At 45.9% G+C, this 16,929-nt stretch overlaps 1 pseudogene; it reads right to left on the minus strand.

Annotated features, from left to right (window-relative positions):
- Nucleotides 1-8,271: 8,271 nt before the first annotated feature.
- Nucleotides 8,272-15,420, minus strand: LOC119064669 (ras-like protein; annotated as a pseudogene).
- Between the last annotated feature and the right edge of the window lie 1,509 nt (nucleotides 15,421-16,929).

Below are 16,929 nucleotides of genomic sequence, written 5' to 3' on the forward strand. Positions count from 1 at the left end.
CAAGAGATTTCATCACACTACACAGAACAGCATGAAATTTAAAGCGTATATGTTGTTCATTTCCAGAATTTTCCATTACTACTTTTCAGTGGCAGTTGACTGTGGATAACTGAAACCACATAAAGCAAAAGCATGATGAGGGAGGGAGGACTACTGTACTTCACAATTAGCTTTCACATGCTGTGTAGAGCTGGGGAATCCCAGGGAAGAACATGAACGGAATCAAACACACTTAAGCTAAGCAAGTGTACATTTAACACATTTGCTGAAGGTTTCACAGACTAATCCAGGAGGAGACTTTTGGGCAGGTGAAGAGTGGGGCTAAAAACCAGCCTGTGCTTTGTTCCCCAAGCCATGTGCCCTGCACTGAGCTGCACCTGCCCCCACACAGGCACCATACAAAGATAATGAGGCTCTAGCCAGCCAGCAGTGTGAAAGGTACCTATGAATTCAAGCAAACAACTCAGTTTTATATGCACAAGCTTAAATCTTTTAGAGGAGTATGTCCAAGTTTAAACTTTGCTCATTAATTGATAATTTACAAGGTCAGATGCATGCACAGTAATTCAGAGAAAATTTTATTCAATAGTCTACAAAGATCCAAGACTCATGGCTATATAAGCTAATGTGGTGGTGGTCTGTAATGTGTTGAAATTGAGTACATAACACACCTAGCAACAGGGCCTCCATGTAACTAGAGTGTGCCAAGGAGCAAATGCAAAGTGAGACCCTGGAGACCCTGAACACATGGTAGAGTTTGTGAGCAATAGATGCTTTTGTTCACACACCCCTAATAGAATGTGTGCATCACATGAAATATTTTTGATTTGACACCTGAAATTTTTCATAAGTTTACATTTTTTAACTTAGAAGTTGAAAATATTAAACATTTTCAAAAGTGGAATAAGTAAAGATTGACTTCATTGGAATGACATTTTCCTGATACAATTAAAAAATAACAACCTAGTTTACTATTACTTTATTAAAGCACACTGAATTTGAAAGCAGTGAATTTAAATGTTTATTTTCATGGGTTGTGTTGTATTTTTTTTTAATCTGAAAACACCTGGTAGCCCCTCAGACTAGTTTTATTTAAGAAAGTCAGTGTCACTAACTCAAATTGACTTTATTTTTCTGATTTTGGGTCATTTCAACATTAGCCCAAATACCCCTTTTCTGAGAGCTCCCCATCAACCTTGACAAGGAGAGGAAGTGCTAAGGGTGAAGGGACCAGAATTAACCACTGAAGGGGGTTACTTAAACTGAAACACATATTTTTACTTTGTAATCACCCTTGACATGAGCAGACAGGAGGCTTGCGGGCTGAGGGGTATGCTGCCCCTTAGGAAGTGAGAGGAGAGGTGTTATGACAGCAGCCTCATCGGGGGCATTTCAGTTTGGCTAAAGAGCACACATAGCATGTAGAGAATCTGGAAATGGACCCTTTTAGAATGATGTGTGCACAAGGATCCTGTAGAGTTTTCAAGTGTCCTCAGGGCCATGGTACCCCAATTGGGCAACCACAGGTGTAGACTAATGTTTCAGAAGTTGTACCGCAAATAAAGGAGGGGAAAGAAATGTAGAGATTTCTGTAGAAGGATCTAGGGTCAAAAGAAGCCTTTTATTAAAAGATGGAAGCTTGTTTGTATCATGAGGGGAATGGCCTGTGAGAAAGAAGACCTAGGTGCCAGCTCTGGGAGTGGAGTGAATCCTGAAAGGGCTGGAGGGAAGAATCCCCAAGCAGGTGGGAGCTGAGACACACGCTCCCCTGTGCTCTTCCCATGAATCCTGCTTATGTTTAGCTAACATTTGATTTTTCCTTGTTTATAGCACATTTCCTCAACTACAATGTAAATTCCATGATGATAAGGACTTTTCTGCATTGTTCCCCACCCAATGACCAACACTCAGGAAGTGCCTAGGACATAAGTGCTCAATTGTGTTGGATAAATGATAAAAAGAAACAAAATGGATGCAGATACAGATGTAGATTTGATTTGATGGTGAGAGGATTAGGGAATTCCCTCAAAGTTTCCTTTTATTTTCTCAAAGTGTGGTCCTAGGGCATGAGCTGTTAGGGGACATTTGTCAGGAAGAGGGGGACGGTGTTGAGACCAGTCTCATCTCCATTAGAAGGAAGGCAACCCTACTGGAGGGACAGGGAGTTGGTGGCAGTGCTGAGCACCCATCTGAGGTGCGTGGTTGAGTCATTTCAAGTCAGCAGGTCAGCTCAGTTGGGCTCTGACTCCTGGTTTTCTGGCATCTAGTGGAGCCATTTATTGAAAAACCACATGAAGACTTCCGCCAAGATGGAGGTATAGGTGGATGTGCCGTGCCTTCTCACACAACCAAGTTTAGGGACAACTAAATATTAGCATCAGAAAACACAACCAGAACACGGAAAATTGAACTTTTCGGAAGTCCGTTAACAACAAATTCTTCAGCCCGACCTGTAAGGGGCGAAACCGGAGTCTGGTGAGGGGTTGCACAGGAGGACTCCGGTCGGACGGACCCAGGCGCGGAATCCAGACGCGCGAATCCAGACGCACGGGTTCCAAATGCAGGATTGGACCTAGTGAGCCACCGAGCAACCCACCAGGTGAGCGACTGCAGAGGAGACAGTGGGGAGGCGGTGCTGCGTGTTGACTGCGGTTGCCTATCTGCGCGCGAGCGGACAGGCGAGGGAGTGGGCGGTTGGACAGGCGCAGCGGATAGAGGGCACCGCCATTTCCCCGCTCTGACCACGCCTCCACATACAGCGTCACAACCCAGCGACCTGGGAGTCCAAGGCGCCGCTTCTCCCACTTAAAGGGCCAGAACAGACCAAAAATGTCGCAGGAAGACCTCAAAGCCCCAGAGATAAATCTAAGCGACGAAGAAATAGCAAAACTCTCAGACACACAGTTTAAAACACTGGTCATCAGGATCCTCACAGATCTGGTTGATTATAGCCACAAATTAGAGAAACATATGAAGGCTAAACTAATGGAAATGAATGGAATTCCACAGGAAACCCATAGCGATGAAAAGGAAACTGGGACTCAAATCAATGGAGTGGACCAGAAGAAAGCAAATAATGGCCAAACAGAAAAGAGTCAAGGAGCAAGAATTCAAAGAAATGAGGAGAGTCTTAGGAACTTCCAGGACATCTTTAAATGCTCCAATATCCGAATTATAGGGGTACCAGAAGGGGGAAAGGCACAACCACCAGTGGAAAACTTATTTGAACAAATAATAAAAGAAAATTTCCCCAATCTGGCAAAGGAAATAGACTTCCAAGAAATCCAAGAAGCTCAGAGAGTACCAAAAAAGTTGGACTCAAGAAGAAACACACCAAGGCATATCATAATTACATTAGCCAAAATTAAAATGAAGGAGAGAATCCTAGAAGCAGCAAGAGCTAAGGGGACAATCACCTACAAAGGAGTCCCCATCAGACTGTCAGCAGATTTCTCAAAAGAGACCTTACAGGCAAGAAGGGGCTGGAAAGAAATATTCCAAGTCATGAAATCTAAAGACCTACAACCAAGATTGCTCTATCCAGCAAAACTTTCATTTAGAATGGAAGGACAGATAAGGTGCTTCTCAGATAAGATCAAATTCAAGGAGTTCATCATCACCAAGCCCTTATTATATGAAATGTTAAAGGGACTTATCTAAGAAAAAGAAGTTAAAGAAACATGAACAGTGAAAGAACAACAAGCTCACAGTTATTAACAACCACACCTAAAACGAAAGCAAACTAAAAGGACAGCTAGATCAGGAGTGGAAACATAGAAATGAAGATCTCAAGGAGGGTTAGCAACAGGGGAGTGGGAGGAGGAGACGGGGGGGAGAAGGTACAGAAAATAAGTAGCATAGACAGTAGATAGAAAATAGATGGGGGGGCAAGAATAGCATGGGAAATATAGAACCTAAAGGACTTGAGACACATGGACATAAACTAAAGGGGGGTAATGGTGGGGAGGGGGGCAGGGTGGAGGGGAATGAAGGGGGGAATAGAACAACTGTAACAGCATAATCAATTTTAAAAAATAAATTAAAAAAAAAAAAAGAAAACCACATGAAGGTCTTTCAGAGATATGATGAATCCAGTTTTGAGCATGCTGAGTTGGGGGTGCTGGTTGGGGATAGCAGGTCATTTCTTTCCTGGCAGGGAACATGGCAACCAGTGGTGGAGATGCAATGAAAGAGGTGTGAGCCAGAGGATGAGCTTCATTCAGTGAGGCCACAATAGGGCACTGTCACAGAGAGGAGAGTTAACCAAAGCCTGAGGAACACTGATGAGAAAGAGACATCAACACTGTTGTGGGGGAAAATGTCTCAGCAGATTATGGCTCCCGGGGCCAGATGCCAGGTCCTAGCTTTATTCATTCATTCTCAGCCTCTGGCCTAGTGCTGCCTACCCAGAAGGCAATTCTAACATTCACTCTGACTTGATTTCTCTGCATTTTCACTTACTAGAATCCTATTATGATTTATGATTTTAAATGATGCTAGGGGTAATTTTTTACATATAAAATTGTGGCTTCATACAAAAATAAAATATCTATTTAACTCATCAATTACAAGGGAACCAGGAAGATATCACCACCACTTTAAGGAAGAATCCAAAGAGCAGAAACACGCATGATCAGCACTGGTGAAATGAATTTTCTTTGATAGATGCAAATGGATATGCAAAAAATGGAAAACTAGCTCTTTCCAAAAGAAAGAGGGGTACAATTTTTTCCAGTGGACAAAATTCATTTGTATGTCTATCACAATAATCATTTGCATTGATGTCAATTATCTACCATTTATAAAATTGTAATATAGATCAAAGACAAGAAATGCACACAATATCCCACAGAATCAGCCCAGAAATATGCACTGGACAATGACTATTTTTCCTTTTAAGACTTTTTAAACTTTTAGGTTCATGTAAACATATTTCACAATTTTACCTATAATGCTAACAAAAAAAGAATTATCCCTGCCATTTCTATTATTTGAGATGTGAGAAAATAAACATGGAAGTATATTCCTATGTTACCATACCTGAATTCAAGAACTAATTTTTGAAATGAGACAGAAATTTGGGACCCTTGAGGATTAATCTGTCTTCTCCCTAGAAGGGGAAATATTTAAGTATAAAACCAAACCACCTCAAATCCACTCTGGATTGAAGAGGGAATAAATAAAATACAGAAGTTGTCACAATGGTCCTGCTGGTTCCTTGTGAGTTGGGATGGAGGCCTTGACCATGATGCATGTCCTCCCTGCACCACCCCACACCCAGGGCTGCCTTGCTCTTGGAACCAAGGACTGTCATACCACATACACAGCCCCTAGGGTGAGCATGTGATGGGTTGAAAGGTGGAAATTTGCTTCCCCTGCAGCAGTGAACAGAGCGGCTCTAGCTGCTGTTTGCAGGTTTGGCTGCTTTAGACCAATAGCTCAGGACAGGATAAGAAGGAGGACATACTGACGATGACTGGACAAAGTGCTTGTGCAGATTTCCTCCCTGAGCACAAGATTTCTCCTTGCAGTTTTTGTGTGTTCTGTAGGAAACATGGCAAAAATTGGGAAAACTATAAATAAACAAGGGTGGGAAGGAAAAATGTGGACTTGTCACAATGCCAGGGAAAAGGGGTAACAGAATTTTCCAGAGATTCAAAGTTAAGAGGGAATTAATGTTTACTTAGAAATGAAGTAGCAGTCACATACTTTAAGATAAAATAAAGGCAAGAAAGAGTGAAATTAGGGAAAATAAGAGAGACTTGAAGGTAGAAAAATGTTTCAACTTAAAGTCTCATTGTTAACAAACTTGCAGATCAGAGGATAGGGAGAGAAAATTCAGATATAGTGTCCAATTAATTGTGTCTTGCACTGATTGAGAACTTTATATTTACTCTCTAGTTTAGGATTCCAGCTCCTGTTTCCTAGATTTCACTCCTATTTCTTGTGCAATAGGCATTATTACCAATGATGATACTCAAATATTTAGCAGTAGACAAATATTTAACAGCACAGAAAATGAACCAAAAAGCAGCTGGCCAGAGGACCCCTGCTCAGAGGGGCACTGGCTCCTGAGGCAATGGCAGGAATCTGGGAAGGGTCAGGGCAGTAGGGGGACACACAGCAGGCTCTGAACAGAGGCTGTTCACCAGCCTTCACGGGGCTGACATGGTGTGGAACCACTGAAGAGCAGCTCTGAGGGGAAACCCGGGGCCCTGGCCTCTGTGCAGGCACAGAGTTTCTCTCTCTCTTGCTTCCCTCCTCCCCAGTGTACTTCACTAGCCTCTGGATCTTTCTGCTGCTCCTGGTGTGCTGGGGAGCACCACTGCCACAGCCTATAGCTGCAAATGGCAGCCTGCTCCATGGTGGGGGTGGGTGAGGTCTTTGCTGTCCCCTGCTGGTGCTAGGGTGAAGAGCAGGCATCAGTGACCCTCTTTCTCTTTTGCCACCTACTCCCCTCAGCATCCCCAAGATTCGCACACCAGGCTGTACAAATTTAGGTTTTTCTTTACTGAAGGCCTGGGCACAATTTCAGAAAAAAGTATAATAAAGAAAAAAAACGCATGTTCAAACCTATCTAGACTTCTAAAGAAGGCACACCTATCTGCTTGGCCTGCCCAGCATCCTCACACCCACCCTTGGGGCCTTGGTTAAGAGCACAGGCAAGTTTCGTATTGTTAAGTGATACTCACAAAACTCTTTCCGACCCAGTCACTTTCACTGTGCTGTCATGTAGACATCCACAGGAGTTCCCCCACACATGTCCCAGAGTGAGCTGCTGAGTCCTGGGGGAAAAGCGGGGGAAATCCATGGGAAGAAAAAGCAGCCACGAAGAGTAATGATGTGATTCTGAGACTGGAGTGCTGAGGAAATGGGATCCCAGAAGGTTGGGTTGATGGAAGCCTGCACTTGGTACCCAGAATCTGCCTCTGAGCCTCCTGGTCACTCTGCCTCCACATTTGGCCTTTTTCTGACCTAGAGCAAAGTACTGGCTGACAAATTCAGTGTGGTGGAAAAAAGCAGTATGAATTGGGCTGGAGAGGAATTGCCAAGGTGGAAGGGGTTCTGAAGCCAATTTGTCATGAATTATTTTTTCCCAAAACTTGAAAGACATTTTCTTACAGTATCAGAAGTGATGGTCTGCAAGCAATCTCTTCTCTGTACCAGGAGAGATGGAGGGGATTCTGACTGCAATTATTGTTAGGTTTTGTCTTCTCTGGGAATGGGGAAAATCTAGTCCCCTGCTGCTGCCCAAGAGCCCCACAGAATTGCTTTTTCGGCCAACACTCCCTCTCTGGGTAACTCATAGAAATGATGGATGAGGGCTATATTTTGGATGCCATGCAGATTAGAAGGCTTCAGCAAGGACCTGGGAAAGACAGGAGAGAGGGAATGTCCTGGTAGGACAACATACAGCACAAGTGACTGATCAGTTCTTATTTTCTTTCTAGCAACTGTGGCTCTCACTTTTCTTTCTACACCTGGTCACTAACGTGCCCCTTTCTGAAAGAGTGGAAACTCCCAGTTGGGCTGGTATGGGGAGACATATTGCCTGGTCAATGGCTACTTGTCCTACAGGGATGCTCCTTTGGCCACCCCAGCAAAAGTGGAAGGAGAGAAGCCAGTCCCTAAATGAGTATTCAATAGACCTCGTCTGAGAAGAGTTGAATGAAGACCTCAGTTGATCCAGCCCCAAAATTAGGTGATATGAGCATGGTGGCAAGAGGCTACCCCACAGAAACTTACCTTAGCCAAGATGGGAGCAGAAAAGCCAGTCCCCAGATGAGAACTCAAGAGACTTCATCTGAGGGATGAAATGGATGGAGACGTCCGCAGCTCTGGCCCCAAACTTGGTGCTTGGAGCATGGTGGCAAGAGGCTAAGCCCACAGTAACTTGCTGGCTGAGACACTCTGCAGAAAGGACAAATGTTTACCAACCTAAGTCACCCAATGCCTCTTCCTTCAGTGGTCCCCACTGACCACCACTAGTGATTACAACCTGAGCCGTTCTGTCTTAGCCTACCTCAGCCAGGAGCCTCCTTCCATCCTAAACACCCAGAGGAAAGGAGCTGTAGACACTGAGAACTCCAATGGGGGGATGCTGTGAACACCAGGGTGGAAGCTGGCCAAGCAGAAAACCTGCTGCTCCTCTGCTCAATGCTCTAGAGCCTCTTGTTAATAGAATAGAAGAGTCTGCACTCTGTGAGCCAGATAGCTTCTGGGAGCAAAGAGAAAATGCTGAGTGGTCTTAGCTTGGGCCCAGCCAGTCTATCAGATGGGCTCCTTCCCTGAGTCATTGCCAGCAGCCACCAACAAGAACTGGGAGGCTTCTTGAAACTGAAAGAAGAAGGCTGAGGTGACCCCAGTCAGGGTCTAAAGGGACAATAGGGAGAGTTAGAAAATCCTGACCCCAGGAAAGTGCTGAGCAGCAAACCCTCTCCCAAGGGCTTAGCTGCTTCTTCAATACCAGCCTGACTGTCCTCAGCAGGGTGAGTCCCTTACTGATCAACACAGTAATATTCCGTGACAACCAGTGTTTGCCTTGAAATCCAGTTGCCCAATGTGACTCCCCAAACTGCAAAGTACATTCCCATGTGCTGTACCTGGTCTTATAAGACCTTCTACCTCTGAAAGGAAGCCTTGGGTACAGCTTCTATGTGGCCCTGCAAAAACATCTCTGCAACTTGGGGCACAATTCGGGTCGAACCAACAAGTACTTTCCCATGAGGCAAGTGTGTATGTGTGTGTGGGGGGGGAGGGGTGTATATAGAGACAGAACTGAGAAAATGCTATTCTCATTGATGACTCCACCCCTCCATCTATCAATGTACTCAACAAACATTTACTGAGCCACTTGTTACTTATTGCTTGAAACATTTTGGTGACTGAGGTGATTGAAGCCCATTCCCTCAATGCATCTACCTATGAAAGGTAGAGACAAGTCAGCAGTATTAGTTCACATCATGGTAATTGCTCTAAAGAAAAGTAGAATGGGATGAGGGGATGGAGGGATTGGGAACTAGGTGACACAAGGAGGTCAGGAAAAGCTTCTCTAAGGAGTGCATTTTCTGTGGAGAGGTCATGTGTGGAGCTGGAGGAAGAGCACCCATGGAGGATGATGTGGCAAATGTAAATATCCTGAGGTAGGAATGAGGCCAGAATGTTTGGGTCCAGCAGAAAGGCCAGGGTGCCGGAGTAGAAGAAGAGAATGAATACATGATGGGAGAAGTAGGTATGGCCAGACTAGTGGCCCTGTCACCTATGTTGAGGAATATCTTTCCTAAAGTGGGATGGGAGTCCTGGGTGGGCTGAAAACAGGGTAGTGATCTAATGTGATAGAAACAACAGATCACTCTGGCTGCTATGGGCCATGGCAATGAGGTGCTGGCTGCTACTAGGGGATGTCTCAGCAATTAGGGGACAATTGGTCCTGGGGAATGAGGGGCAATAGCAGTAGACAAAAATGAGCACAGATTTCAGGCCTGTGTCCAAGTGCCTCAGTGGCCCAGAACAGGAGCGGGCATGTCAGCAGCTTGTGGGCCTTGGGCGGGCTGAAATCACCCACCCTGTGGACGGCACATTTGTCCTCAACAGAGGCCATAACAACAAGACTTTTGCTCCTCCCCGACACATACCCTCAAGGCTAGGGAAGAACCTGATCACAAAAAGAAGTTTCCCTAACCTGGGTTAGAGGAGGGAGGCGCATGCACTGGGGCACCCAGAAAGTTCTCACCGTGAGTCTCAGTTTAATCCACACACACAAAAAACGCTAATGCCTCTTCCTAGTGACCACCCTCCACTACCCACACAGGAGACCAGAACCTCTGAGTCTGTCTCTGACACTTGTTGTGACTGAGGCTGACTTGTGGTCACTGGCAGAGTCAGATGGGTTGGCAATTGCCAAACGGGAGGCAAACAGACTCAGACTCACCTAGGGATCTTAGGAAAATCAGAGATTCCCAGCACCCACACCAGTCTTACTGAACACATTTTTAGGGTGGGTTCTGGACATGTGCACTTTTAAAAGCTTCCCATAGCTAACAGTTTATAGAAAATATGAGGGACAGAGGGCCATATGAAACTATGACCAAACAAGCAGTGAAGTCCCACCACCTGCTGTCCAGAATCAATAACTCTAGAGAGAGTTTGGTAGAAAGGCAAATGGAATTTTAATTTACATACATACCACAGATTACTTGATGTCCACCCCACCCCCGAAGAGACTGGAGGAGCAAGCAGGCTACTGGCTGGTGGCCACATCAATTTCCCACAGCTTCACATGCAGGGCATGAGTTCAGGGCTTGTCAACTGACCACCTCTTGGGACTTGTCCACCCTGTCTCCCCACCCTGTTGTCCCCTTCTTACCAGCCTTGCTACCAGCACCAGCAGTGTTCCTGGTCAGGCCTAAAGAGGTCAGTAAGGGACACGAGGTCTGACCTTCCCCTACTACACTGGGGCTGGAGCTGACTGGCAGTACTGACATGGGCCATGTGCACAAAATGGCTAGCATGGCTTCCCTCAGGCTTGGAAGGGACACAGGCTTGCTGGGCCCACGCTGGAGGTGTGGAGGTATGGCCCATGAGTGGGGAGCCACTATTTCCCACCTGGGGAGTGGGCACAAGGCTTATTGGGCCCATGCTAGAGGCAAGGGCTGCAAGCAGGCAACCACTGCAGTTTCCCACCTGGGCAAGTGTCACAGGCTTATCGGCCACAGCCTGAGGCTGGGACTGGAGCCTCCCCAAGCCCACCACCATAGGCTCCCCACTGCCTTTTTCCCCTAGTCCCAAGCCTCCTCCCTGCTCTCCTATCTAGGCTCCTGCTCTAGGCCTGCCCTGGAAATCTCAGGGAGAGCCTCGGGGAACATTCCTAGGCCACCCAGAACCTAAGATCTAGGGCCCAGGAACTTCAGCTTGCATCAGTATGGATGCAGGGAGAATCCCAGTGACAGGTCACGGCATTCCCTCATGCTTTTCTTTTAAAGGTTCTGCCTGGAATCTTCTGAGGAGCAGAAGTGGATGGGAAGGTATGTCCCTCCCATCCCATCACTTGCCTGGTTTTTGGTGCAGCGTTGTATGCCCTTTTTGTGTGTTATGTGCTCATTGTTTCAGTTGCTGAGGTGATATACACATGAGCCATACTCAGCACATCTCCACCCCTCCCCAGTTCCGGGGGAAGTTCCCCTCCATTACAACTCCCCCCTTTTAACACTCTGGACACTTGTAATCTTACAAGGGAAGATGGATGAAGGTCTTGTTCTTCTGTAACTATTTCCTGCTGACCAAGAAGCATAGTCCTACCTATCCCCTGGTCCAGAGGTCCCTAATAAAGAGGGTCTGGGGTGGAGGGGAGCCTTCATGCAAGGGAGAAGGCTCTTGCAAAGTCCAGGTTAGTTGGTTGTCCCTGGAAACCATTGTGTGTGATGTCCAAAGGATGGCATTACTGGATGAGTCATCATTCTTGTTGTGTTCTGGAGATGACAAATCTGGCAAGCAGGTTAGAAGGCACAATAAAAACTACAACAACTAAATATCAAAACGTAGGGACTAATTATGCAGTGTCCCTGATTAAGGGGAAAAATGGCTTCCTTGGAGGCAGGTATGCAAGGCATGTCACATCTGTCTGAAGGCTTACTGCCTACTATACTCAAATTATGCTTAAGGGCATATCCTGAGATTCCCCCATTTAACACTTCTGGACCCTTTCTGCCCAAACTTTTAAGGTGGAAAAGAAAGCAGTTTCAAAGCAATGCCATTAGGCCACCCCATATTTCACTAACTCAGTCATTTAGTCCAGCCAAACTGCTGAGTCCCAGGAGGAGGCAATGCAGGTGGGCTTCTCAAGTGGGGCCTTCACCTTTTCTGAGTCCAAAAGACTGCCATTTTTTATATATTTTTAATTGTATTGATTATGCCATTAGAGTTGTTCTATTTCCCCCCCTCATTCCCCTCCACCCTGCACCCCCCTCCCCCGCCATTCCCCCCTTTAGTTTATGACGTGTCTCAAGTTCTTTAGATTCTATATTTCCCATACTATTCTTGCCCTCCCTCTATCTATTTTCTACCTACCGTCTATGCTACTTATTTTCTGCACCTTCCCCCCCCTTCTCCTCCTCCCACTCCTCTGTTGCTAACCCTCCTTGTGATCTTCATTTCTATGATTCTGCTCCTGATCTAGCTGTCTGCTTACTTTGCCTTTATTTTAGGTGTGGTTGTTAATAACTGTGAGTTTGCTGTCCTTTCACTGTTCATATTTTTTATTTTCTTTTTCTTTAGATAAGTCCTTTTAACATTTCATATAATAAGGGCTTGGTGATGATGAACTCCTTGAACTTGATCTTGTCTGAGAAGCACTTTATCTGTCCTTCCATTCTAAATGAAAGCTTTGCTGAATAGAGCAATCTTGGTTGTAGGTCTTTGGATTTCATGACTTGGAATATTTCTTTCCAGCCCCTTCTTGCCTGTAAGGTCTCTTTTGAGAAATCAGCTGACAGTCTGATGGGAACTTCTTTGTAGGTGACTGTCCCCTTATCTCTTGCTGCTTCTAGAATTCTCTCTTGGGTAATGTAATGATAATGTGCCTTGGTGTGTTCCTTCTTGGGTCCAACTTCTTTGGGACTCTCTGAGCTTCCTGGATTTCCTGGAAGTCTATTGCCTTTGCCAGATTGGAGAAATTCTCCTTTATTATTTGTTCAAATAAGTTTTCCACTGGTGGCTGTTCCTCTTCCCCTTCTGGTACCCCTATAATTTGGATGTTGGAGCATCTAAAGATGTCCTGGAGGTTCCTAAGTCTCTCCTCATTTTTTTTTTGAATTCTTGTTTCTTCATATTTTCCTGTTTGGTCATTTTTTTCTTCCTTCTGGTCCACTCCCTTGATTTGATTCCCAGTTTCCTTTCCATCACTATTGCTTTCCTGTGAATTTCCCTTCATTTCAATTAGTTTAGCCTTCATATGTTCCTCTAATTTGTGGCTAAAATCAACCAGTTCTGTGAGCATCCTGATCACCAGTGTTTTGAACTGTGCATTTGAAAGTTCGGCTATTTCTTGGTCACTTGGGGTTATTGGCCTGGGGCTTTGAGTTCTTCTTGAGCCATGTTTTGGTCTGTTCACGCCCATTACATATGAGGAGCAGAGCCTTAGATGTTCACCAGGGCAGGGCCGCCCAGGTTTCTCGGTTGTGAGGCTGTATGTAGGGGCAGGGTCAGAGAGGGGCAATAGCGGACCCCTCTGCTGCTTCCTGCTGCTGGGTCCTGCATGGTCTGTCTCAATGCTCGCTCCTTCACTGGTTTATCTGCTTATAAATGTATGACCTCGGTCAGCCTGCCACCTTGCGCCCTCACTGGGTCTGCCCCTGGCAACCCCACGCCTGGGATCCGCCAACCGCTGTCCGTGCACCTGGGTCAGTCTGACCGAATTTTCCTGCGCAACTCCACTCTGCCAGTCGCTGGCTCCGCCCCTCTTACCGGTATGGCTGAAAGGTTCGTTGTTGTCGGACTTCGGCATAGTTCAGTTTTCTGTGTTTGGGCTGAGTTTTTTGTTACTAAAATTTTGTTGTCTTTAAACTTGGTTGTGTGAGAAGGCACAATGTTTCCACCTACGCCTCCATCTTGGCTGAAGTTCTAAAACTGCCTTTTTAAATGTTCAATTGCAAGGCCTTTGTTGAAATGATACTGAGCAGTGAAAATTTAATATCACCTGGTTAAACCAGTTTAACTCTCAAGTGAAATCAAACTTTGAAGATAGCTTCACTATGTCCAATGATCATGACTGAGTATTGTGATTTTCCTTAAAACCTGACTCTCTTCCCTAAGACTACACTCATTGCCCTCAAAAGGACTGCTAGTTTTCAATTTTGTCTCATTGTTTCCATAAAAACAGTAAAAGCAGCACTGAACACATGGGCTTTTTAAAACTGCTCTGCTGGAACTTCCACAAGGAACATTCAGATTTACCCCTAGACAGCCCTTCAGGGAATGGAAGCCAAGTCCAACAACTGCCATCTAGCTTTCCTGCAGTTCCTCTATTTCTTAAGTCCTTAAGGTTTCCATCATGTCTTAAGATTCCTCCTTGCCATCTCGCAGGAAAGCAATCTTTATTCTTTCCTGGAAAGACTACCATGAACCACAAAACCAAACAAGGTAACAGACCACTCCTCAAGTGGGCTTTTCTTAGCTTCCAAAGTCAAACTTAGTTTCTCAAGGCTTTCACATAACAACCAGAGCCAAGGCATGCCTCTTTCAGGCATGACATCTCAGAGTATTTTTTCTTTTTATTTTATTTTATTTTATTGTTGTTCAGGTACAGTTGTCTGCTTTTCCTCCCACCTACTCACCCTCAACCCAGTCATCCTCACCTCCCTCCCCTGATTCCATTCCCCCTTGGTTTTGTCCATATGTCATTTATAGTTATTCCATAAAACCCTTCACACTTTTCCCTTCATTATCCCCTCCTACCTTCCCTCTGGTTACTGTCAGATTGTTCTTAATTTGTGTCTCTGGTTATATTTGTCTGCTTGTTTGTTTTATATTTGTCTGCTTGGCACTGGGCTGTGCAGTCTGTCTCACTGATCGTTTTTAAACCTGCCTGGTTTATCTGCGCACAAATGTGGGTCTGTGGTCAGCCAGCCACCTTGTGCACTTCACTGGGTTTGCTCATTTCCTTCCTGCACCGTGTCTGCCAGCCACCACCTTTTCCTGCTGGGACCCCTCTCTGCCAGCCACCGACTCCGCCCCTCTTACCGGTCTGGATGAATAGTTTGTTGTTGTTGGACTTCGGTACAGTTCAATTTTCTGTTTGTTTTGGTTGTGTTTTTGTTTCTAAATCTTTGTTGTCCTTAAATTTGGTTGTGCAAGGAGGTACAGTATTTCCACTTACACCTCCATCTTGGCCAGAAGTCCTTGCTGAGTATTTTAATCATAAATGTGTGCTGTACTAGTGTATAGAAGGCATTGTCAATACCCTGTCTTGTTTTTGCAGATGTTTCAATAAAAGGAATCCTGTAACTTCTTCCTAAGTCCTGAGCCTGTTTTGTATCTACTGTTATAGGAGGCAGATCACATTTATTTCCTACCAGGGCCATGAGTACATCTTCAGAGTCTTTTCACTTCTTTGTAACAATGAATATCTTCAAATGATTTAGCATTATTTAAGGCAAACACACAAAGAAAGTGCTCTCCAGTCCTTGTGTACTAGTCCCTCACTGCATGGTACTCCTCTTGACTTGCTGTGTCAAGAATATCCAAGGAACAGGTTACTGTCTGTTATTACTTGTTTCCTTTAGGAATCCTCATTGTAGGATCATGTTCACGCACAAAGCAATTCTGAATCAGCTGTATCATCATGACACTCTTGCCTAGGTCACCAGCTCCAACTACCACAAGTTTATATTCAGGCATTTTCAGCAGGTCTGGGAGCTGCAGAGGCTCTAAACCCCACCACTGCCTTCAGTGTCTCCCCCAAATTTGGCCAATCCTCACTCAGACCCCAGTTCTCAGTCCTAAAACTCAGCTGATCCTTCCTCCTTTGCAGAGTCCATTCCCTTTCCAGACTAGTTTCATTTTCACCACCAGGTGTGTTTAAGCCGCAAATGCCCCAGTGGGCATGCAGAGGAACTCTCAGCAACTGGGAAGCCCCACAGTCCCACTCCCTGGTGGAGGGGGTGGGGGTTGACCTGCCACAAGCAGCTAGGGACCCACATTGGGCGCCATTGCTGTAACCAAACAACCAGTGGGGTCTCATTGCCTGCCACCCATAGGCAGTAACTCTACAGACAGATCCCGGTGAAAAGGAAAATGTAATTTTTGTTTATAAATATACAATACTTGATGCCCATCCATCCCCAAAGAGACTGGAGGAGTGAGTAGGCTGCTGGCTGGTGGCCACCACAGCTTTTCCCACAGCTTTGTCTGCAGGGGAATGGGTGCAGGGCTTGTAACCAACCACCTCCCCAGACCTATCCATGCTAATCTCCTCACCCTACCCCAAGGTCCCCTTCTAACTGGCCTTGCTCCCAGCACTGGCAGTGTTCCTGGTCAGGCCTGAAGAGCTCAGGGCGGGGCATGGGGCCTGACCCATGCAGACAACAGCTACCAGAACTTCCCAGCTGGGAAGGGGCACAGACTTGCTGGCCCACACATATGGGCTGTGGGAAGGCTGCAGCCAAGTGATTTCCCACCTTGGGGAGGGTCTTAAGGCTTGTCAGCCAGAGCCTGAGGTACAGCCCGAGCCTCTCCACCCCACCCCACCCGCCTACCCCAAGCTCATTATGCTCCAGGCCTGCCCTGGGGCAATCAGGGAGGTGCTCCTATAACATCCCCAGGTATCAGGACACAATTTCTGGGCCCAGGAACTCCAGTCTGTGCCCATCCAGAGGGGAGAGAATCAGAGAGTGAGAGAGGGAGGGAGGGAGGGAGAGAGAGAAAGAGAGAGGCATTTCTGCATGCTCTCCTTTTAAAGGATCTCTCCAGAATCTGCACCATGGCAGAAGTGGATGGGAGAGTATGTTCCTCCTATTTAAATTACCTGCCTGGCTTTTATCACCAGAGTAGTGTGCCAGCTTTTTTATGTTATGCGAGTGGCATCCTGGTACCCAGGTGACACACATGTGCCATCTTTCATCCATGCATCTTCAACCTTCACCATTTCTGGGAAGAAGTTCCCCCCAGTTACAAAATAACACCATGGGATGCAGTCAGCAAATTCCAAAACAAAGCTACAGGACAAACGCTGTAATGTTTTCACAAAAACATTGCAAGGAAGAAATTTTCCTCAAGATGGCAGAGTAGGTCAATGCTGTGCTCACCACCCCCAGCAGTGCATCAAAATCACAGCTAAACTGCAGAACAATGTCCCTGGAGGACAGCCTGAAGACTGGCTCAGCAGAAGTCCTCTAAGGATATTCAAAAGAAGCGCATTGATCCTGGTAGGTTTGG

This window comes from Artibeus jamaicensis, unplaced genomic scaffold (assembly GCF_021234435.1).
Source record: "Artibeus jamaicensis isolate MK-2021 breed Jamaican fruit bat unplaced genomic scaffold, CSHL_Jam_final contig_419, whole genome shotgun sequence".
Lineage (NCBI taxonomy): Eukaryota > Metazoa > Chordata > Mammalia > Chiroptera > Phyllostomidae > Artibeus > Artibeus jamaicensis.